Source organism: Anomalospiza imberbis, chromosome 2 (assembly GCF_031753505.1).
Source record: "Anomalospiza imberbis isolate Cuckoo-Finch-1a 21T00152 chromosome 2, ASM3175350v1, whole genome shotgun sequence".
NCBI lineage: Eukaryota > Metazoa > Chordata > Aves > Passeriformes > Viduidae > Anomalospiza > Anomalospiza imberbis.
In genome coordinates, this window is record NC_089682.1 from 37,739,520 (window position 1) to 37,763,149 (window position 23,630).

A 23,630-nucleotide genomic window follows, 5' to 3' on the forward strand; every position below is an offset into this window, starting at 1 on the left:
ATATGAGCATAACTATATGAGCATTTGGGTTTGAATTTTTTGAAACAAATCTCCTCTCTACTGCCAGTTCATGTCATTGAACAGTCTCCCAGAGTATGAAAGCATGAACTGGGACTTTTTCAGCTGAAATCATTGGAGCACATGCGCTCCAGGAATATACCTAGCATGCTCTAGCTGCCAATAGCAAGCAGTTCATAAAACCAAGAATGGAACAGAGGTAAAAGCTCTTGAATCACAGGAAATGTTGATGTGTCATTGTCAGCACAGTTGTTTTGGTCCTCAAAACTGTTTTATTTCTGCAGCACTACTCACCCATATAAACATAGCCATTGGCTGTTACCACATGCACTTTATTTCTATGTATTTTCACTACCTGTATGTTTAATAGATGCCAGAGTGAGCTGCTACAGGTAATTGAAAATCTGACAGGACTGCCTGTTTGGACACTGCTGTAAACTTTCCCAAGGACTTTCGGAGCTTTTTAGTTGTGGGACTGGTAGAGGGTCTTGTGAGTCTTGCCAGAAGTTCTCAGGGATTCTGTGGTGTGGTTGTGACAGGCACAGAAACCACCCAAGGCTTTATCTGCACCTTTTGTTTTCAATTTCAATTCTAGTTGCCAGCATTCCCTGAACAGCTCCCTGTGTTGCAAACAACTCACAGAATCCTTAAGAAAATCTTTCCTGTCCAACACACAAAATTGGACTGTGGGCTGGCTCTGAGAAAACTCATCTTTAAATTAATTCACAACACCCATGTGCTAACAACTAGTTCTCACTGTGCCTGCTCTTAAGTGCAATTAGGGAATCAGATAGTAGAGATATAACAGTTGTCACAGCAGTTTCCAGGCTTCTTCTTCAGGGAATTTCATCCATATGTTTCTTCTGCAGGGATTGTCTTTCTTGGGGGAACTTCTGGCAGCCTGCTGCTGCAGGTGAGGGGTGGCTTCTGGAGGCTTTTGCTTCAACCAGCTCTGACAGTCAGCTTTTGTCAGCAGTTCCTGCAAGAGCCCACACTTTTTCTTTCCAACTGGTTGCTGCTACAGATTTTTTTTTCTTTTTTATTTGCAAGGGGTTCTAGAAACTCTGCTGAAAGCTCTTTGAGCCTGCTCATCTATGGTGCAGGTTTGCCACAAGTCAGCAGCTGTCTGGGCACATCTGAGGCCCTGACCCACAGGGAGCTCTGCAGGGAGTATGCAGGTAGTACCTGGTGCCTCTCCTTGGGGATGTGCTGAGGGTGTCCTTCCCTCTGGGAGGAGGGCTGTCCTTGAGGCACTGAGTCACCAAGTAAAGGCGCTCTGAGAGGAGATAAGCAGACTGCACATTACTGGCCTGGATGAGCAGAATATTGATGAAATTTTAGATTGCAGAAACAAGACCCTAAGCCCCATCATGGGGTGGGAAGTACTGGAAATGGCTGTGCACAGAGGAGTGGATGGACTACCATGATAAGGAAGATGGGAATCTTTGAGTGCAGAGCTGTACTCAAAGAACAGGCTAGGTTGGATGGCGTTTTGAGCAACCTGGTCTAGTGGAAGGAGTCCCTGCCCATGGCAGGAGAGTTGGAACTAAATGACCTTTAATGTCACTCCCAACCCCTAAGCTTCTATGGCTCTATGATTAATCTGTGATTTTCTTAGCCTCTTTTAGCCAAAGCTGCTCTTGTTGCCCTTCATGTTCTTCTGTCCCAACTCCACCTGAGCTCTGGTTTGCCCAACCCTGTCCATTCTTGTAGGCACAGTTTGTGGTGATTGGGAGTGGGGCTGTGGCCCAGCCTCATCCCCAGTGGGTGCAGCTGTGAGAAGCAGGTGAGCAGCACTGACAGCAATGAGCCATGGAGTGCCCAGGTGCACTGACCAACCACAAAGGGAACAGAAGGCGCACAGGTGCAATGCAGGAACATGAGGGGTATAAAAGGTTGGGCTAAAGACTAAGAAGGGTGGACACTTGAAGCCTTCTGAAGAGTTATGGTGTTACTCTGTATGTGTTGAAGCCTTCTGAAACTGTGTGATGATGCTGTGTGTATCGTGGCTGTCTCAACTGTGATGTGTGCTGTGACACATTCCCACTCAGATAATGTGCCTGCAATTCTCCTGGGTAGCCTGTCCCCTCCTTCACTACCTGTGCACCTCCCTGCATCCATAGAGGCCTTCTGCCCCTTTCTCTAAGCAACCTGTTCCAGTGCCTCAGAACCTTCATAGTGAAGAATTTTGTCCTAATATCTAAGATAAACCTGCCCTCTTTCAGATTGAAGCCATCTCCCCTTCTTTCCCCTTCTCTCAATGCCCCAAGGGCATTACTATATGCCCTTGTAAAAAAATCCCTTTTTGTCTTTCTTGTAGGTCCCCTTCACGTAGTGGGAGGCTGCTGGAGGGTCTACCAGGTGCCTTTTCTCCAGGCTGATGAAGCAGCTGATCTGTTCTCAGGGCTTGAAGATATGAATGAGCATCAATTGTTCCTCCCAGCACCACCTGTGACACCCACACCTATGCCTTGCTCACAGGTTTGGGAGTCCAAGCTCCCTGTGAGCTGTTCCTTTGCTGTCCTGACTTACTGACTGCATGGACTCCACACCTACACGGTGAGTAGTTTTTTCTCAAGTCTTGGTCCTGTCTCCTGGATGGTTCATGGATGTATTACAGGCCACTCTGGTTTTGTTTCCTGCTTTTCCTGAGTGGATGTCATGGACAGTCCCTGGATACAATTCATTACCGTGATTTTTCTGTTGGCAGAACTTGGTACTGCCACCATCTCGCCATACATAGGTACAGAGAGATTGTATGGATTTACCCAGGGAAAATTGTGAATATTCAATGTATCTACATAGTGTGATGAGAATTTGGGCTGTGTAGTCAGGGAGAGAGCAGTGGATGCTGGTTTACCTTGACATCAACTTGTTAAATATTCATGTTATTACAGACATTTTCTGTGACAAACGTTGCTGTTGCACTTAATGTGGGTGGGTTTTTTGTGTGGCTATGCACAGGGTACACATAAAGATAGAGACAGAAAATGATTGGTTAATTTTAATTCTTGTAGTTATCTCTGTTAATTAGAAATAACATAATCAGATTATGTTAGATGAGCATGAGTGTTGACTGATGGTAGATATGTGCAATAGTATGACTTCCCTTTCTAAAGGAAACTGTTCTAATAAAAGATTTATGGGTGAATTATTTTGTTCCTGTTTTGTTGATGGCAAAATGGAGTTTTGCACTGATGGTGTGAGAGCATAAGACTGTAGTAAAAACATCTGTGATATTGTCAAATATTTCTTCCTGTGCTCTGAAGGAAGTCCTTGAGGTATTGTCAGGGACAACAATGCAGCAAATAATATGATGGGCAGACTTACGGGCACTGTAATTTCTGACTTAATTCTAAACAGCTGCATTATGGTGAATTAAAAATGTGAGCAGTGTGTTTTGCTTTTGTCACCCTTGAAGCTTCAATATGATTCTCTGGAGACAATAAACAACCTTAAGTTTTTTGTGCTTGTTTAGGTCTGTAGAAATATGCTAGTATCACAAAACTCTACTGTGTGCCTTAGGGTTTGTTTCTTTGGATGTATTTTATTGTTTGAAAACTTTTATGAAACTCCTGATTCTTTAGGCACTGTTATGGCAGTATATTTTTTTTAAATCTAAATTTTCTGCCAGTGATCATGGATACAGAGTATCATCTATACTCATTTTATATATTCATATTATCTAATGTGTGACACCAAATGTAAAAATAATTGCGATACATGGTTGATCCAGTACATTAAAAGTGCTTCCCTTTGCATCTTGGCTATCTCCTTTATTGTAGCTAGTCCAGATCTGGGCAGATACAGCGTGGAAAAAAAAACCCAACAGAAAGTCAGAGACTTCAAGTCTTCTCCTAGGTTAGGTGGAATTTTCAGTGTCTTAACTATTTCAAGTAGAAGTGATTATGTGAAATTTTTAACTTCTGGGAACATTGTGCTCTTGAATTATTCATAGACGTCTACTTTCTAGTGATTTTTTTTTGTTATAATTCACTAAAGAATCTAGTGTTTGCCCTGTGGACTCCTGACTGCTCTCAGAGAGTTCTTGCTTTAATTTCAAGAGGTGAAATTTCTAAATAGATTTGTTGCAAGAACAGACAGGGGGGTGAGGATGAAAACAAAGATAATTTGTTACTTAAGACCTATACAAGAGAAAGGCAAACTTTTCTTATCTCATACTTTCCTGTGGTATCTTACAGAAATAATTTTGGGTGCTAATCTGTGGGAATAGAAAGCCTGGGTTGACACCACAGGACGGGAATACTTTGACTGTAATGCAGAGATGACTGTGTCAGTGACAAATTGCAGATCCTTGTATCTGAACTGCCTGGCCTGTAATGTCTCTTAGGTACTGAGGTACTGCACTCTTCATCAATTTCCATGGTTAATGGCAGAGACTCCTACATTGACATATTAGAACTCTTTTTCTGCACTTAAAAACAAAGGTGGTTGTAAGAAAATTAATACAGTTGTAAGAATTTTATATATACACCTTGGCAGCTTTCCTTTTGAACCTCTATAGTTAGCAAAAACCAGCCATTGTACCTTTTAATGAAGGAGTTTTGTGATGTGATTCTCATCATAGCAAGGGGCTGGACCTGACTGGACTTTGCTCTGAACCTTAAAAATTATGTCATACACAACCTTCATAAAAAGATAATGAAACTATCGTTTAGAAAATATTTCCTGTGGAAACAAATATTTATTTTGAAAGAATGTGGGATAAATTAGATTTCAGTTCATCTATATTTATTTCACATGTGGAGGTGATATGAGGTAAATGCTGGTAACCTCCATGAACCTTTAATTCCTAATTAGGATTATATGAGCTTCAATTCACCTGAGAGAGGTTCACATTCCTTTTAATTCACTTTGGTTCAGTCATTACTGTCTACTCCACAAAGAAATCTAAATTGAGGATGAATCTACTACAGAGCTTGCAATGAAAGCTGAATCATAGTAGCAAAAAAGTCTCTTGAAAGAGGAGTGGAATAATTTGTTTTTTGCTCCTGAAGATGGGACTTTTACTCAATGTTATTATGTTTTTACCGATGACTGCTTTCCTTTCCTCATTGCAGAGTACTCAGCTTGTGGCTTGCAGAGAACACTGTCAAATACAATATTTTCTCAACTAGTTTATTTATTGATGTGGTTTGATGCCAGGCTGGGCATTGTGGATGTGACTCACTAAAACTCTCTGTCTGAATTGTAATAGTGGAAGGTTTAATCTCACTAGATACTGGAGATCAGTGCTTCCCAGTCTGCTAGCTTTGCTTTTTTCCCCACCTCTCTTTCTCTCTTTCCCCACCTCTCTTTCTCCTCTCATGTCTTGTGGCTGATGCATCATGACGTTTAAAAAAATTAATTATTAGATGCATTAACATTTGCAATATAAACAGCAGACTATAAAATTAAGATAACCATCCTGAGAGAGTCATATGCCCAAACTTTCTAATTATTCTATGAAGATATCTCCTTTAGCAGCTTCCACTGGCTCAAAGAGGTCATGGGGGAATTAGCTACTGCTATTTTTAAAAGTCAGCAATTACAATCTCCATCTCCATAATCATGAATTACATCATCAGTATTCTGCCCATATCCCACACAAGAGGGTTTTCCAACCCTGATGATATAATAGCTGTAGTAAAAGAAATTTCAAATCAAAAAGGGTCAGAGGAGCTTAAAGCTATGGTTACTTATTGCACATTAAAACCTCTGACTGTGTCTGAGACTTGCTGCACCTGGCATTCCAATTTGACTTTTTTTTTAATTATATTTTTCAACTTCAGTTTCATATAAATTAATGCCACAGTAAACCTCTATGGAAGACCACACCACTTGTAACTTCTGGGAGTTATTATTAAGTATCTGATTTCAAGGATTTCTGTTGGAGGTTGTATTTATTTCCTCTTCTAATGTGTTCTCTAAAATATATGTGCTTCATAATTTGATTTGGCATTTTACTGACAAGAATTCTGTCTTCTACAGTTTGTGATCTGACAATGTCTTATGATTTGTTGGCTCAAATTATGACTTTTAAAACTACCTATAAGTATTCTACTAATGTAGTATAATAATATAAACAAAAGGTTTCTTAGAAGCTGTCTTAGATTTACTTTTATTTCTTATTTAAGATTTGCATCATGTCTTATATTTTCCCTTGATTTAAAGAAAATAGTTTATTTGGAGAAAACAAACAAACAAGCCCTTATATTGTATTCAAAGCCATTCTGCTGTTTTGTCTGGTTTTCCTTTCAGTATTTTGAATCTTTATTCATAGCATACTTAAGATGCACAGTCTGTTTAATATTTATATTGCTTACAGTCCACTAAACAGAAAATAAGCTTGTAAGATTTTTCTTCTTTTGACATCTTTGCAGGGTTCAGTTGCTCATAAGAATAGTTTGAAGTGAACAGTAAAAGTTAGACAGTTCAGCATCCCTAGTTAGCAAATTCTAATAGTGAAATAAATCAACAGTGCAAGTATATGGATTGACTACTAAACACAAGATAAAGCCATGAACTGCTCTGGAAAATTCTTAGGGTAGAGATTTTTCTTTTTCTCCTTCTCTCCCCACCAGTAAAGTGATATTCTCTTATCAAGTGTACCCTCACCTCATACAGTAAGTTATTTATACAGATCTTTATAACTTAAAAAAAAAAACAAAGCAAGCAAATAAACCCAAGTAACCTACCCCTCATCACATACCACATTTATCCACTCAACTCTGATAGAGTTAAACTTAGCCAGGAGTGTCAGGAGAAACCAAACAAGCTCCTATAGGCATGTCAGTGATAAAAGGAAGAATAGGAAAAAAACTAGGCCCTCTTTGTAAGGACACAGGAGACCTGGTTACTTGGGGCATGGAGAAAGCCGAGTTACTTGATGCACTTCTGTGCATCCCTCTCCACTGCCAAGTGCTCCAACCACACTGCCCAAAAGGCAAGGGTTGGGAGGAGGAACGATCACCCACCCGTGAGAGACGATCAAGTTCAAGGCCACCTAAGGACCTTGACTGTCCTGGCTTCATGGGACCTGATGAGATGCGTCTGCAGGTCCTGAGGGAACTGAGGGCCCAAGGAGTGGCTAAGCCGCTTTCTACCCTATTTGAGGAGTTGTGGCAGCCCAGTGAAGTTCCCACTGACTGGAAAAACATTCCTTGTCTGCTGTATTCATCCAGCATTTGTTCACTTCTGTAATGCCACAGCTGCAGAAATAGTCTTCAAAGTACAAAAACTGGAATCATGTTTATTCCATTAAAATCAAAAATAAAATTTCCAACTGGAGCTGACAAACAATTCCTTGTGTGGCTTTTGTTCATGCACCTCCTACTTCTTTTGGAATAGTTTTCTTTGGAAACTCTAATGAGTATGCTTCTAATTTGACATTTGAAATGCAAACCTTGTAGATTTCCCTTTTCTCAGTATTCAGACCAACTTTGTTTTGTAGAATAGGTCTGTGATTTTTATATTTTACTTGCTAGAATATTAATGAATATGCATATGCACGCATTAGCGTATAAACATTCTTGTCATGGTTAGAGTAGCTTGAGAAGAGATAATAGAGAAAACTGTAAGAAAATAACCTGAAACTTCTTAATTAATAGATTTTTGATTTATCAGGATCACATTTTTATGCTTTTTTTTCCTGTGGTTTTCTTCTGCTGATTGACCTAAGACCATTCAAGCAAGTTACTATCCCATGTAACTTGAAGGACATATTACTAATAAATAATACGCCAAGACCCTTATTTTTATGGAACAGGCACAGAAGATTTTAGTAATTCAGCAACAAATGTCTGGATAACTTTATCAGCTATTTATCAGTTTAGCACAGACATTCTTACTGAAGCCCACTAAAATGGGAAGTGACATAGATGATGCACCCTCAGTGCTTCAGGAAGGATCAGACTATCTTTCCCTGTGAATTTACGAAAATAATTCATCGTTTTTTCACCTTTACATTATGGGGAGACACAGCTTCTTTAGATTGTACTCTAGATGAGTAGCTGAAAGAAGCAGGGCTTTATTAAAACAGAATTTTTAACTTGAGGAGGAGACAAGTTTCCCGGATTTATTTCCCTTTTTGGTGAATGACCTTCAGTGTCATTCAAGCATAAGTTTCTCACTCCTACTACAAGGAAAAGAAATTGTAGAAGCTAGGCTTTTTGGCTGAAGCTCAACAGATTGTAATGCTTGAGGCAGTAAAAATATCTGAAACAAGATTATGAGAGTTAGCTGCCACATACAGCTGGACTATATGTCTGCTTGAGCCAGAGCCTGAACTTTTATTATCTCCATAATGGACTCAGTTGAATGTTATCCGAGAGCTGGGTTGGGTCATTTCAGAATGCCTATTGCTCCTGCTTTGTCTGCTGTGCAAGAAATTGTGTGATATCTGCTACTTTTAGCTTGTGCTAATTATAGTGAGCTAGCCTCAAAAGGTTAAAAAGAAAGACTTTGTTTGAAGAAAAAGAAATAAGGAGGGGCAGAGGGAGCAGGAGGTGTGAACAGATGGTTCTTGGTCAGTAGATGAAACAATTTGTCCAAAGAGGAATGTGGGATTTGTGCTAGAGACAATGATGATTTTCTTATATTTTTTATTGAAATATGTTTTTATTTTTCTCTTTTTATTGCTCAGATGTTATAGACACAGCTATATTGTTCCAGCCAAGGACTGGCTGGTGGATGGATTAGTTTTACTGCTGTGAATTGCTGAAATTATGATAAATAATTATGAGCCATATTTTGGTTTATGATTTGGTATACCAGAATAGTACTTATTATTCAAGTGTGTAAAATCAGAGGTATTCGATATCCTCGATGACATGCAAATTACTTCTGAACTTTAAGAATCACAGCTAGTCAAAAGAAGTTATATTATTACCCCTGGAAAATTTCCATTTAATATATATTTAATTCCAGAATGTGTATTAGTAAACTGCCTGATGTACACCTTCTGACATAATAGGAGTCAAGCCTGTAGTAAAGTTGTTAAATTGTTGCTTTTCCTTCGTTGCCTTGCTTCAAAATATGAGTGTAGCAAAAATACTAAATGTATTTTTCAGATTTTTTGGCATAAGCATTTATGAATTTTACCTAGTGGTGTGGTATTTTTGGTTTTGTTTTTTTGTTTTTTTTTTTTTTTCTCGCTTGCTTAGGGCTTTTTTGTTGTTGATGTTTTTTTGGTTGGCTGAGTGATTGTTGTTTTATTTTTCTTTGCTTGTTTTGTTCAGTTGTGCTACCCCTTAATGCAACTTTTATATAGAACATTTTTCTGTGGGTGACCAGGCAAAACACATTTCTCCTAATCCCCTATTTAAGCACATAACAGCTTCAAGACATGGACTAAAAAAAGGCTGGAAAAACCACTTTGGGATCAATTTTTTACACAAAAAGTAGTTAGCCTGTGACTGTTTCCTTAATCATACTTCAGCCTGTCTCCAAAAGATACCATGACTGTTCCTACCATGGAGTTGATTACAAGGGGCTAAAAGTGTCAGTTCCATCTGTGTGGTTGCATGATTTGTGACTCCTGTAGCTGATGGACCTTAAAGGTGGGTGTGGAAAACAGCAGCTCAAGGAGTAGTGGCAGAAAATCTCACCGGTGAGTGATGACAGCAGAATGTCTCCCTCGTGATCTCGAGAAAGTGGAGCAAAATTGACCTGAGCATTCAATTAAAATCATGCCCTGTTTAAATCAGGGTTCGTGGCACCTGAAGGTTTTTTGGTGTGTTAGCATTGCAACAAATCAACAGGTGCATCTGGTAGAACCTCCAGAAATCATGTTACTGGGAAATCAAAATTTCCTTAACAGTCTCAAGAAAATGTTTCCCTGTTGTTTTCACAAACCACTTATTTCGTTTTGCCTGCATGCTAGAGACTTGAAATTAATAAAGTAAAATGGAAAGACATTTCTGGATAAATGAGAGCATTAACTGGTCTGGGTAATAAATTTTCAAAGTAAGTTAAATATTTAAAAGGATCTGTAATATAAAATTTGTAATTGTTTGAACTAAATATCATGTATTGGCAGAAAGTAGGGGGCTTGTTTTAAGAAAAACATCAAAATAGTAGATCACATAAAAACTCTTTCACTTCTTAAATTACAAATTAACTTGCTGAAAATTGTCATTTTTTGACTTTCTAATTTTGGCTAACAATGACTCTTGCTTTTCAACTGTTCATTTTCTGGTTTTGAAAAAGCTTCTGGAATGTGAACCCAAAGGGCTGGGAAAAGTTGGAGATAGGAATTTTCTTGGTAAATCTGTCACTCTGATTATAATATTTGATCAGAAACAAATTTTCTTAGGAACATCAGGTGTTTAAAATATTAAGAGAAAAAAAATCTTATCTCAGTTTGAATAAGAATAGTATCCCTTAAAACAGCTTTAAAATTTCTTTTCACAAGATATATAAAATGGGAGATATTTTCTTTTGGAAGTAAGATAATTCTTTTATTCTCAATTTTTTTTTTCAATTTAACTTTAAAAATGAGAATTATATAAATATCTGGCTGATATTTCAGTAGACAGTAAAATCTTTGAGTTGGAGGGATCATTTACATGTAGTGTGCCTCTCATGCTGGAGTTCTGCTCCAACCAGTCTACTATGGGAATGACTTCAGCAAGATTTCAATGAAAGAGTGTTCAATAAAGCATTTAAGATTAAATGCTATTTATGTTTATATATATATATATCCTGACATATTCTACTTGCAGATTATTAAATATTAACTAGCTGTGGGATGTATCTATGTAAAGAGAAGAAAAAACATAGTCTGTAAAAATTGCATTATTTTCATGTTATATTAAGATATACCTCTGTTTCAGCAGTAATAGAGAAGGCAGAATTTCATTTTTTTTTATTATTATGTCTTAGGCATAAAATAAGTAAATGACTGGTGATTGAAATTGTTATTGTGTTTCAAAGCAGGAGTTTAATGCCTTTTCATTACTTCAGTTCGAATTTTATACCAATTATGGCAGGTAAAACTCAACAACTATGTTGTATTCCTCCTATTCTCCCCTCCCATTCTTATAAGAGGAAAAATTACCTGAGGTAGAGAAAGAAAAAATTGTTCATATGAGAACTTTATGCCAACACAATCTTGCATTAACCTTCACCATTTCCAGTCACAAATATCTATTCTAATATATACTTATCTGTGTGCTAAAGTATCATGGAATGAAACAACTGATCTGACCATACAACTAATTTTTGTTTGGGTTTTTTTAGTTGTTTTGTTTGTTTGTTTGTTTGTTTGTGGGGTTTTTTTGGTTTTTTTTGTTTTTTTTTTTTGCATTTCCTCTATCAGGGTGAGGTATTTGGAGCATGTAGGATCGGACAAGATCAGAATGTGGTTTTTGTTCACTCTAGTCAGGGAAACCTATGGTAAGAGAAACTTTGGAGAGTGTCTTTGGCCTGATGAATTGATGAGTTTAGCAGCAGACTTGTCGATTTTAAGCCAAGATAAAATTTAAAATACTTTCCATATTTTTTTTTCTGTTTAATCTTGTTGTCTCTCATAATAAATACAAAATAAAGTTAATACTTAAATTTTAAGGCAAACTTTCTGTATTATACCTACAGTAAAATACATGTATTAAAAAAAAACAATTTACATATTCAAAAATATAACCTGCGGCCATGTCCAGAGAGACAAAAAATGCAAGCAGGAAAAATAGAGAAGAAATATTAATATTATAATACTAAGTCACAAGGCATAGAGGGAGTGTTGGGACCTTTGTAAGATCAGTTCTCTATGTAGTCCAAGGACCAAAGACTCAGTATTCCCAGAGCTATTCTGTCATAATATTTAATATGCAATACACATAAGCTCATTAGTAGAGCTCAAAACTCTATCAAATTACCTTTAGTAAACAACTTGAGAAAGACTTCATCTCTCATGCCTTTGAAGGCAATTGAGTGGGGGGGATAGGGGGAGAAGAGCACAAAGGTCTCAAAAGCTTTAGTTTTAATTAGTCCAAAGAGCAACCTTCCTGTTGAAATGTTATTGGCTATCATGGCAATCTTATGAAATAAATTACTTTAGGTTATTTCCCATGACAAGCCTCTGATCAAGCAACATGTTAAAAATTTGTTGCCCACTGCAACAAGCTCTGTTGTGGCTGAACTGTAGAGGGAATGGAATAAGTTCAAGTTCTTGTACTCCACATACTGTGGTAGATATCTGATTTTTACAAAGATTTCAAGGCACAGGGGATGATAACAGAAACTCCTGATTAATAAATAATCTGTAAAATATAACCTTTTGTTTTTGCTGCAGCGTGCAACATCATGATTGGTGTTCATGGCCTCATGAGAGCTCTGTAAACATTATACATAACTATAATTCCCTCTGGAGTAGTTTGTGTGAGATGGCACCGACTGAACACATGCAAGTTTTTGATGGCACTGGGTGTCATTTGCTTCATCATTTCTAATAGAATCTCTAACCCTAAGGTTTTAGAAGGTTATCCAAAGGATTGGCACCACTTTAATCCACTGTCTCTCTATTTGTCTTTATAACACTTGGGCTAGTTCCTATATTTAAGATGAGTTTCTCTGTGAGATTTGCTTGAAATTTCTCTTTTCCAGATGAAGTGATAATGAATGTGCCCATATTCATTCATGTATAGAAAACTTTGTGACCTGAGCTGGTATATTTTTATAAATATACCTAAGACTAGGATACATTGTAGACTTACCACATTGGTTAGTACTGGCAATATTTCTTTTTTTTTTTTTTTCCATTCAGTGAAGAGAGTGTGTAATCACGACACACACACAACAACAACAAAAGACCCAGTGCTGGTACTTCTCACTTCCATTTTGGCAATGCTGGAGCTGCTGGGGTTCTAGGATCTAACAAAACCTGTGAGCTTCTGAAGGCATGACACTGAGGTATCCCAAGTTAGATTCACCAAGACAAGACCATCCCAAAACAGAATTATTTAATTTCTCTCTTTCTTCCAGTTAGTAAACTAGTGTGTGAAAAGAAAGGCTTTTCAAAGTATCAACTAGACTTGGTAGTTTAATCCTCCAGGTCCTTTCAGTCTACACTGAGGATTCCAGGGAATGATGATGATTTGAACTTGCCCCCTGCTGTTCCTCTGACAGCTTTTGCTGCATGGCTTACCCCACAATGTACAAGGCTGAATTATTTCTGTGGTAATTTCCTGCAGTACCTTCTTGCTGTAGAAAGATCTGAGCTATTCCTGCAGAATTTCAATCAACAGGGTTTTTTTTTCCCCTCTTAATTTTTTTCCTTCTTTCCTGTCAGAGCCCAGAACCATGGCATTACATTTAATGCAATTAAATTTTGTTTTAATCAAGCAGTAACATTTTTATACTCTTTCAATAATTTAAGCTGCAATATAGAGGATCTAGCTGGGGTGCTGAAATAATTACTCATGTACATATATTTGACTGGGAAGAGAGATTAGAATGGCAACAGAAACATGGAGAGGTAATTTAAGGATTTTCAATCCTTTTCTTTCCTGCAGTTATCTACAGATAGAAAGATGGGCAGAGAAGAATGATTTGAATTTTAAAAAAGGTAAATGCAGGGTCCTGCACCTGGGGAGGAATAAACCCAGGCACCAGCACAGGCTGGGGCCGAGGCATTAGGAACCAGATCTGTGGGGAAGGACCTGGTGAACACCAAGCTGTCCGTATGTCAGCAGTGTGTCATGGTGGCCAAGAAGGCCAAGGTGTTGTGGAGTGTGTCAGGAAGAGCAGTTTTAGCAGGTCAAGGAGGTGATCCTGCCCCTCTCTTCAGCCCAGCCTCATCTAGAGTGCTGTGTCCAGTTCTGGGCTCCTCAGCACAGGAGAGACACTGAGCCCCTGGAGCAGATCCAGTGGAGGACAACAAAGATGATGAAGGGACTGGAGCATCTCCCTTATGAGGAAAGGCTAAGGGAGCTGGGTCTGTTCAGCCTCAAGAAGAGAAGACTGAGAGGGGACCTCATCCATGTCTAGAAGTATCTGAAGGGAGGGTGTCCAGAGATTGGTTGTGGTGCAAACTGGTGCCAAGCAATAAGGCAGGATGTAATAGGCAGAAACCGATGCACAGAATGTTTCACTTGAACACAAGGAAGGACACCTTGATTCAGGTGACCACACACAGGAATGGGTTGCTGAGAGAGGGTGTGGAGTCCCCCTCAATGAAGATATTCAGGACCTGTCTGGCTGCAATCCTGTGCCTCATGCTCTGGGATGATCCTGCCTGAGCAGGGAGGTTGGACTAGATGACCTGGTGACTGTGATTCGTTCCACCCTGACCCATTCTGTAAACAGGTTACAGACTGTTTGTAAACAGGTTACAGAATTAAGCAAGTAAAAGGATAAGACACAAGATTTCTAACTCTGGGGTTTTTTTCATAGTACATAGTCTTGATTTTGTGCTGTTCCTGTAGGATTGTCTCAGTCTGCATCCTCTGATCTGTCATTCCTTGAAGCTCAAAAAGACTGCTGAATGGTTTCCAGGTGCTTCTGTACTATTTTAAGATCAGCTTATTATTCTTATTCCTTCATTGAAATAATATTCTGTCACTTCAATTTTTTTCCTACTTCTCCTCCTGCTATTTATCTTTAGGTATAATGCTAATGATGATACTCTCCTCTTTATTACTATTTAGCTTCCTAATTTTTATTTTTTTTTTTTACATTATTTTAATTTAGAGACTTAGCAACTGTTCTAAGCAAGACAACACTGAAGTACAAAAAGAACCTGAGAATGTGTTGCTAATCTTAACTAAAGTTAAATATCTGGTTGGATACCTTAGATATAAAGACAGTATTAGTCTGATAACTTGGCAGGGGAGGAGAGAGATGAAAATGGAAGTGAATAATATAGGCACAGGAAAGCTGTGGAAGAACAGCAAATACAAAGGGATATTTTACTAAGCAGCTAATGCCATGGGTTGATTACAGTTTGGGAGGGAATAGAGGCAGGGACAACACTGCAGCCATTAGAGGAAGTTTGAATCTAACAATTAGCATCCACTGAGGAACAAAAAACTATATATTATGTGGCAAGTTAGTTATGTTTGTTGTGGTAGGTATTTGCGTGGTGGAATATGCTTTCAGGCTAACTTATTCCCCAAGGTAGGTGTCACAATTCTGCTCAAAACCAAAAGCATGTTTCTAAAGGTTATTATAGAAAACTTACAAATTCAACAATTTTAACAACAGGGTTCAGGCCTTGCATTGTTCTGCTGCTGTTTTCTGTTGCATTTTCTCCTCAGTGATCTGCCTTGTTTTGAATTTTGTTTAAAATCTCTCTCCTCTTCCAGCTGCAGAAGATACAGTTTTCTGTTCTCCCTTCTGTATTGCCCTACTCTCCTGCATAAGCTTTGTTCACATGACAGTAACATTTACCTCCATTAAGTAATTCTTCTGAGCCTCTCTTTTGCTATTTGGAAAGCTATTGGCATCCTGACCACAAAGCTGTCTAGGCTATGAAGCAATTTTAAATGTCAAGAAATCACTCTTGGTTCAATATTTCTAGGAATGAATGTAGATAGTGGGTGATGATGTGGATCCTTTGAGTAGCAGCTAGGGCACTTGCTATTTCTTTACATCTATTTAAACACAACCCTACTGTTTGAAGGATCAGAATATTTTAGCAGGCCAGACAACATTCTAATTTCTACTTCTTCTTTAGAATCATTATAATGACACCAGCATGTAATAATCCTGTTTGGTGAGGGATTGTGTTTGGTTGGGTTTTGATGGGTTTTGTTTTGTGTTTGGTTTTTTGAGGGATTTTTTTGTGTAAAAAGGGTGTTTCAAATATGCAAACCAATAGGTTTATAGTAGCTTAATTGTAGCTTGAATATAAACATATCAGGTATTTCTAAAACATTTGAGAATCTACACTCAGCTTTTCTTAAGGAACATCCATTTTAGGGTCAGGAAAAAAAAGACCAGCATCCTGAAAGTGACTGTAACACACAGGATATTTATTTTAGAAATTTGATTGACAATCTATTGGTGTCTTCACAAGGGAAACACTTGAGAATCTAGTGCTGCCAAAGTAGGAGAAGAGGGATAAACAAGCCAACTGAAATATTACTGCTAATTCCTTCTTTTATCTGTCATCTTCTATGTTTTTCAAATAAGTAATCATATTAAGAAAGAAATCTTAGAGTGCTGAACATGACAAGTTTTTTTTTATATTCTTATATAGCAGGCTTCTATGCAAGATAATACATTAGAAATGTTTGGTGAAATAAAGACTTTTCAGTCAAATCCACCACAAGTCTAGCATGTGCAGGTTTTGTTAGGCAGCGGAGCAAGGTTGAACAAAGAAGAACAGGCTGAAACCCTGATTCTTTTCAGATTCAACTCTAAAATGTCTTTTTAGCAGCTCAAAGCCTCACAGTTAGATTAAACCTTTAACTCCTCCACGGCAATTCTCCTCACATCTTAGAGATCACAGGTAGTTGATTACAAAACAACAGATACCTTCACTGCAGTTCTATATCAAGCCACAGCACTCTGTAATTTAAAAGTTGCCTAAATACAACTGCATTTAAAAATATATCATAGATTCAGGAAAAGGCCTGCTAAGCTTTGTTAACTTGATGCCATTCAGCTTTTTGTGAGACAGGCACATGCATATACAGGCTTTTAACAGTAATGCATTGATATTTTTCCAATAAAGTTGGCAAACTGTCTTGAGATGCGTTGTGTGCTCAACTTTAAAGCAAGGCTTATGGCTCTGAAGACTTTGCATATGTACTACTGTGCTGTCAACTGCTGGAGGGAATTCAAGCTCCTACTCTGCAGTGTGGTGCTGCTGCTGGGAGAATGCTGATGACTCCTGCCTGTTTAGTGAGATGTTTATGGCTTTCTTTTTAAGCCTCTCCATAATACATTTATGTAACAAAGGACATACACACACATCCTATTACTTGGTTGATGCTTATCTCTTCCTTGCTTTGTTTCTATGAATCTCTGTGTATATTTTTGAGGAGGGGAACCAAACCACTTTTATAAGACAAGTATAGTTTTGCAGCTGTTTGAACTGATGAATGCCACATGTTTATTAATTAACAGGTTTGTTTGCCAGGGTTCCTTGCCACTTTGGCCACCAGGTGTTTGTCAGATCACTTTGGTCTTTTCTTCTCATTCTGACAGTCACCCTTTTGATGAAAGAGTACCTGGCAAAACACTTTGTCTTATGGTGAACTTGGATAATCATTCTTTCTTCCTCCTTCTGCCATTAATCCAGCTCTACCTGTCTTCCATCCTCAGCAGCTCAGGGATTCAGTATGATGCTGAGAAGTTAGGTCATGTTTATGATATGTGAATGAGTGCTTAGAGATGCTCTGAGGAAGTGGGGACTAAAGCTGGAGCTTTAGGAGATCTGGCTTACAACCTGTTGTGGGCACCCTTTCAGGTAAGTTAAGGGAGCTTTTGTGAACAGAGCTCCCTTAGCCTACCTGAAAGGGTGCCCACAACAAGTTGTAAGCCAGCTGTGAAAGGCTGGGCACAGAGGACAGCCCTTTATTAGGTAAAGCAATTAAAGAATGACAATTTAGGCTGAATAAGTTATTGCTGGTATTTCCCAGATGAGTTAAGTTAATAGAGTAAAAGCCTAATTAAAACATTTCCTGCTTCTTGCCTTTATTCTTGCATGTTTGGGACAGGTCTTCTGGGAACAGTGTGAAGGAAACTTGCTTGGAAACATTTCCTTCTGTGATTATGCAGTGATTTGATTGTAATGACATTGTTAAAACATGGGCTCCTAAAAAGTCTAAAGAGTCTAAATTCTGACTTGAATGCCTTCCAGTTCTGCACTTCATTTTTTCTTGTTTTTTGTAAACCTCCTACTTTTTCTTCTTTATGATTTATGCTGTTCCTAACTAGCCTTCTATTTATGTGGTTTCTGAAGAATAGTTATTGAGTAATTTCTCATATTTATCAGTGAGAAGAGTCTTTATATAAAAGGTGCAATAGCAGAAATTGGAAGAAAAAACTTGCAGGGTAAGGGTGGTCTCATCTTTTTGGTTATTAGCACATATAGAGAAGTAAAAATAACACCTGTTTGCTCTGGAACAGTAGCATTCAGTTGCTAAGTAAGCAAGATGATATATCCTTAGAATATGCTCAAAGACTGAGGTATCTGGAAAATAGTGTTCTACATTTACTCATCCATTTTGTTATGCTGGAGTGTTACTCTGTCTTCTCTTAAATGCTGCCTTTTATAATAGAGTGGACCTACCCCTTTTTTCTCAGTCTTCTCAAATATGATAGCCTTCCTTTGATCAGAAAGTGAGGGGAGAGGCTGCTCTGATTCAGAAATAAGGAGGCTGATCCTTCACTCCTGTGCTTCTTCCCTGGGTCACATAGCCTATCCTAAGATGCTTATCTTCCTCCAGCCCAGCTAGCCCTTTTGTAGGTTAATTTTTTTCCTCTGACATTTTTGTTGCTGTAGGACAGAAGGAAAATACACACAGATGTAGTAGCCGTATTGTTCTGTTCCAAGTCTTTGCCTTGAGATTTTTCTAAACCTTTGATTCTCTGAATTTTTGTGTACATCAGGTTTTTGAAAGCTGTGAAGAAAATAGGGTAGAACAGAATTTGACTGGATCCTGGACTGTTCTGCTCTTAAAGGAGAAAATCACCTTGTTAGGTGCAGAAATGAAACTGATGTGACTAGTGGAAAGTCAGCTTCAGTATGACCTTTCTTTCCTTTTGTGAGGAGGAAAACAAACTGCAATCCTAGGACAAAAACTATACCATAAATATTAAATCTGCCATTTTCAGAAAGATATTAAATGTGGATGTGGCACTTGATGACACGATTTAATGGTGAAGGTGGTGGTGCCAGGTTGACAGTTGGGCTTGACATTAAACGTCTTTTCTAACCTTAACAATCCCACGATTCTATATGAAAGCAGAAGAATTTACTAAATTATTCTTTCATCTGCTGCTGTAAGTGGGTAAACAGGAATTTAGGAAACCAAAGTGAATGCACATTTCTTTGGTAATTGTTATGCAATTCCAGGCTGATATTCTTCTGTCAGTTTTCTCATGCTTAGGGATGATTTTCTGTGTGGATCTGATAACTTCAAGAACATGATACTGATTTTTAAGCAAGGTGGGGGAGATAAGTACAGGCACACAAACACACACACAGAAGTGAGTTACTATCTGTTCATTGCCAGTATTCTCTGAAGATCTTCAAGTTGCAGGTGTTTGGTAGCTGACACATTTTTAGTTGCTGCTTGTTCCATATCAGCATTCTCTTGGGGAAGAAAACATGAAAACAAAGTATTTTTCAGTTAAACTTGTGCTAGCAAAGCATATTGGTTGTATGTAATGTAGGGCATCTCTGTTCCTCTTCCTCATTGTTTCTTCTTTCATTTGTTTTCGGTAAATGAGAACAAGCTCTATCAAAGATGCCTTACATTTTGAAGGTAATCCCTTTGGAAATGAACAAATGAGACATGCTTTCTTGGGATGCCAGGTCTTAAAAGCTTTTTCTCCATCCTATTTTCAAACACAGTACATTTTAAAGAATAAGATCAACATTTTATCTTTCACTGTTTGGCAAATACTGAGCTTCATCTTTTGTCCTCTGATTTCTGACAAGGTCTCAAGGTGAATAACTTGGGTTTCTGTTTGTGCACACTCAGGTATAACGATGTTTTCTGCACAGTTCTGAGAACAAAAGACTGTCCTTTATAAATGGAAGTGGGGTTGCAAAGCTCCTCAGGTTAAGTCTGTATTATGAGTACAGAATGAGAAGCCATGCTTTTGCTGTTGCTAGCCAGCCACTGTAGGTAACAGCTTTAGCAGTTTGTTCGACACCTCTGTGCAACTGCTTGAGAAGTCTTGTCACATCTAAATCTCTGTAACTAGTGCTGATGTGGACAAGTCCTCTTATTCACCAGTTGCAGTAGTGAAGGTGGATGTAACATTTAATAGGACCAAAAAACAAATCTTCCACAGCAGCCCCACTTCAAAGGAGTGAGATATTTTTCCACAAAAACAGCTTTATACAGAAACCTCTCCAACAATCCTTCCAAAACCTAAAATCCCTCAAAACAGATGTTGTAATTCAAAGGGGTGCTCTAATAACTCACATATATTCTTTTCTGGGAATCTGTGTGTTATGTTACCTCTTCAATCCTTGATGCACTGAAGTGTGCTATCCTGCCCCATCTGTGGCATTTCAACATGGAACCATCACTGAAAATAAAATCTTGACATAGAATTTGTCTCTTGTAACAGAAAGAAAACAAAACAGCATTTTGAAAATGAATAGTGTTTCTTGATGATGAAAGGCTGTTGGAAGTTTATAGACCTCTCTAAACTAAGGAAAAAAATTACAAATATTTACTTTAATTAAAAACCAAACAATCCAGAAGTCTGTTGTTTTAGATCCCAATCAAACCTTTTAGGAGTAAAGGAATGATATCTTGTAAATTTCCTTCCTTGCACCAGTGCACAAACATTGGGAAAGGCAATAATGCAAAAGAGCATGAAGCCAGCTACATGTTCAGTATTGTTTTCCTTGTTGTTGAATTAAGTGGAGGCACTTTTGAATGAAGGAATTAATCAAACTGATTTACTTAGCAATCATAGAATAACACAGAATGGGTCATGTTGGAAGGGGACCACAGAGGATGAGCTGGTCCAACCTTTTTCCTTTTCTCTTTGGCTGCCACGTCTGCCCTTCTCAGCAATCAAGTACTTTTTGGACCAACATATTCAAAAGAATTCTTGCAGTCTTCAGAAGAGGACAAAAAACAGTTCAGAGAATTCTGGAGAAGTTACACATTTCAGCAAAGGATTCATGATTTATCTGTTTTGAAGGGGGATGCAACATAAAATCTATATTTTAAAAATGGAGATGCGTATGCCTCAACAGCTTTTTTTTCTGCTTTATTGGCTGTGGTTTTAGCTTGTTACCATAGGGTGTGTATCTCAGAATTCTTTTTTGTGTTGTTTTAATCAAAAGTCTGGCAGAGGGATTACAAGATGATTGTCTTGATTCAAGATGTGGGCAAGTAATTCCTTAGAATTCCTCATTTATCCTCCTTTAAAATAAGAAGCTCAGATCTGATATTCATGCTCTAATCCAGCACTATGAAAGAATGCAGCAATTTTTCCTGTGTTCTTTTGAACTTTCCACACAGTGTGAACTGATGCCACAAGTAGTCTGTTTCTGTAGCTTTATTTCTCAGGGGTAAGATGCCTGACACTTTCAGCATGCAGCCTTGAATACATTGCTGTGAGGCTTCTTCATTTTAGTGTTTTCAGGAGCCTTAATACAGATGGCAAGCATTGCGACTTCATTTCCTTGACCAATTTCTTAAAAATAAACCATTAAGCAGCAGTTCTCACTTGTCCCTAAGGTAATCAGCAGTGACTTTATTAAATGACTTTTGATTTGACAAGTAATGCTCTTTGATGTTTTAGTCTTTCATAACAGCAGTAACTTTGTGCCAATCAGGCACAATGTTTTCTTACCTTCTTGTTATATTAAGTAAATGTAATTCTATTTGTTAAGGAATTCCTTCTTTTCATCATTTCTGGTTGTTTTTAAGTGGATATTCCATACATCAACTCAAATAACAGCTCTGGAATAGCAACAATTTTACTGAATGCTGAAAAAGCAGGTGAAAATTTTTTATACTTGTTCATTTTCTTTCTATGGAAGTGATCTGGAAACAGCTTTGCCTAAGTGCTCACAGCTCTAAACTACAGAACAGTGTAAACTTAAACCCTGTTATTAATTTGCAAATAACAGGCCTAAAAGCTATAGATAAATGTAAATATTCATAGGCCTAACTTGTAAACTGGCAAGTCTGGCACTTTTTTAGAGCAGATATTTGCAAAATGGTCTAAACAGGAACTTCATATTGCAACCTCTTGTCCTAGTGACTCTGGACATTAATACTGATTGAGCTCCCAAGCCCTGCAGTACTTTGTTCTTTTCCTTTCTCCCTTTCTGCTAGTGAGAGACTTTGCAGCTAGATGGGCACCCCTAACTGTGAGGAAGAAGAACATAATGGTGGTTTACACTGTGAAAGGTTTAAAAGCTCTCTTCTAGGCCTTACTGAGGGCAGGGTGATACGTATATTTGCAGCCCATGGCCAGATGTGTCATCTTTGTTTTCTTTCTGCCTTGTGATGACACAACTTGCCTTTCTCAATGCTTTGCTTTGTTGGCTCATTCAGGAATTTTTCCTTCTGGTATAGAGTGGTATTTGAGGAAGCCTTAATCAGCTTTTTACAGTGGGGTAGCAAGTTGGTGCAGAGGGAAGGTGGGCACCACTGTGAAGTACCTGCTCCTACGATGTCACATGGGAAATAAAGGGCCATAAAAGGCTTATGGAAGAGAAAAACCACTGTTGGCAGAGTTGCTCTAAGTGCATGACTGGGCTGTCATTCTGGTTTCATGCTGTGTTAAAACAATACATAACATTTTGTCAGATATGTCAGTCTTTCATCAGCCACGGATGTACTTCTGCTATTTCTTTTCTCCTTTTGGTAGTGCCTCTGTCTCTCCCGTTAAGCTGAATTTGCTTCTGGGTTTTAGTATTACTTGGAAAGAAACACTGACCAATCTACTGCCTACCTTTCTTGTTTGGCCTAAAGGCTGTGGGTACAAGCATCTATATTTATGTTGGATCTGGCTGAGATGGACTTAATCTTCTCCACAGCAGTGCTCATTTAACTGTCTCCGTAGCAGCACTCAAGAGCTGTAGGTTTTTATTGGTATTTAGAAAGGTGTTGGTGGCACACCAGTGTTTTGGCTACTGCTGAGCAGCGCTGGCACAGCATTATCACCCTCTCCTACCTTCCTCCCTCACAACTAGGCTGGGAGTGGGCAACATCTTGGGAGGGGACCTAGCCAGGACAGATAATCCAAACTGACCAAAAGATAGATATTCCAAACCATATGGCATCAGCTCAGCAATAAAAGCTAAAAGAAATGGAGTGGGGAGGGACATTGGAACTTAAGATGCTTGTCTTCTGGAGCAGCTATTATGTCTATGGAAGCGTAGGAAGTGGCTGGATATCACCTGCTGATAGGAAGTAGTGGAAAAATATTTTGTTTTCCTTTGTTTCTCTGTGTGGCCTTGCATTTGCTTTATTGAGTTATTGCTATTTTGACCCACAAGGGGCTTTTTTTCATCCTATCCCACCCCCTGCTGTCTCCTGCTGAGGAGGGGAGTGATAGAATAGCTTGATGGGCTACTGATATCCAGCCAAGGTCAATCCGCAGGAATATTGGATGTTAGAATAAGAAGCTCAACAGTAGCAGAAAACCTGGAACAGTCATTGTTGCTATAGTGACAAAATCAAGCTAAATAATTAAAATCCTTCTTTTCCTCAGTTTGCAAAGATCATTCTCACAACATCTCCTTCTTCATGAGGTTTGGAGATGTCCTGTGAATTTGTATGTTATCTTTCTATGAATAGGACACCTGTTGTTAATTTTGAGTTGTTAAGGTGATGGATGTCACAGATGGGACTGCATATTCAGTAAAGCCTGGCATTTTAGGCTGTTTATGTGTCTCATGTAGGGGGCTAAATAAATGCTAATTGACTTCCTCCCTCTTTCATTAGATGGTATTACTT

The 23,630-nt window shown here is 38.3% G+C and overlaps 1 long non-coding RNA gene across 1 annotated transcript in view; it reads left to right on the plus strand.

Annotated features, from left to right (window-relative positions):
* The first annotated feature begins 2,527 nt into the window (after positions 1 to 2,527).
* LOC137466195 (uncharacterized) overlaps positions 2,528 to 23,630 on the plus strand; it is a 68,689-nt gene continuing 47,586 nt past the window's right edge. The window contains exon 1 of the long non-coding RNA XR_010995042.1: positions 2,528 to 2,577. This is a non-coding gene — a long non-coding RNA (uncharacterized lncRNA). The remainder of the gene's footprint in view (positions 2,578 to 23,630) is intronic.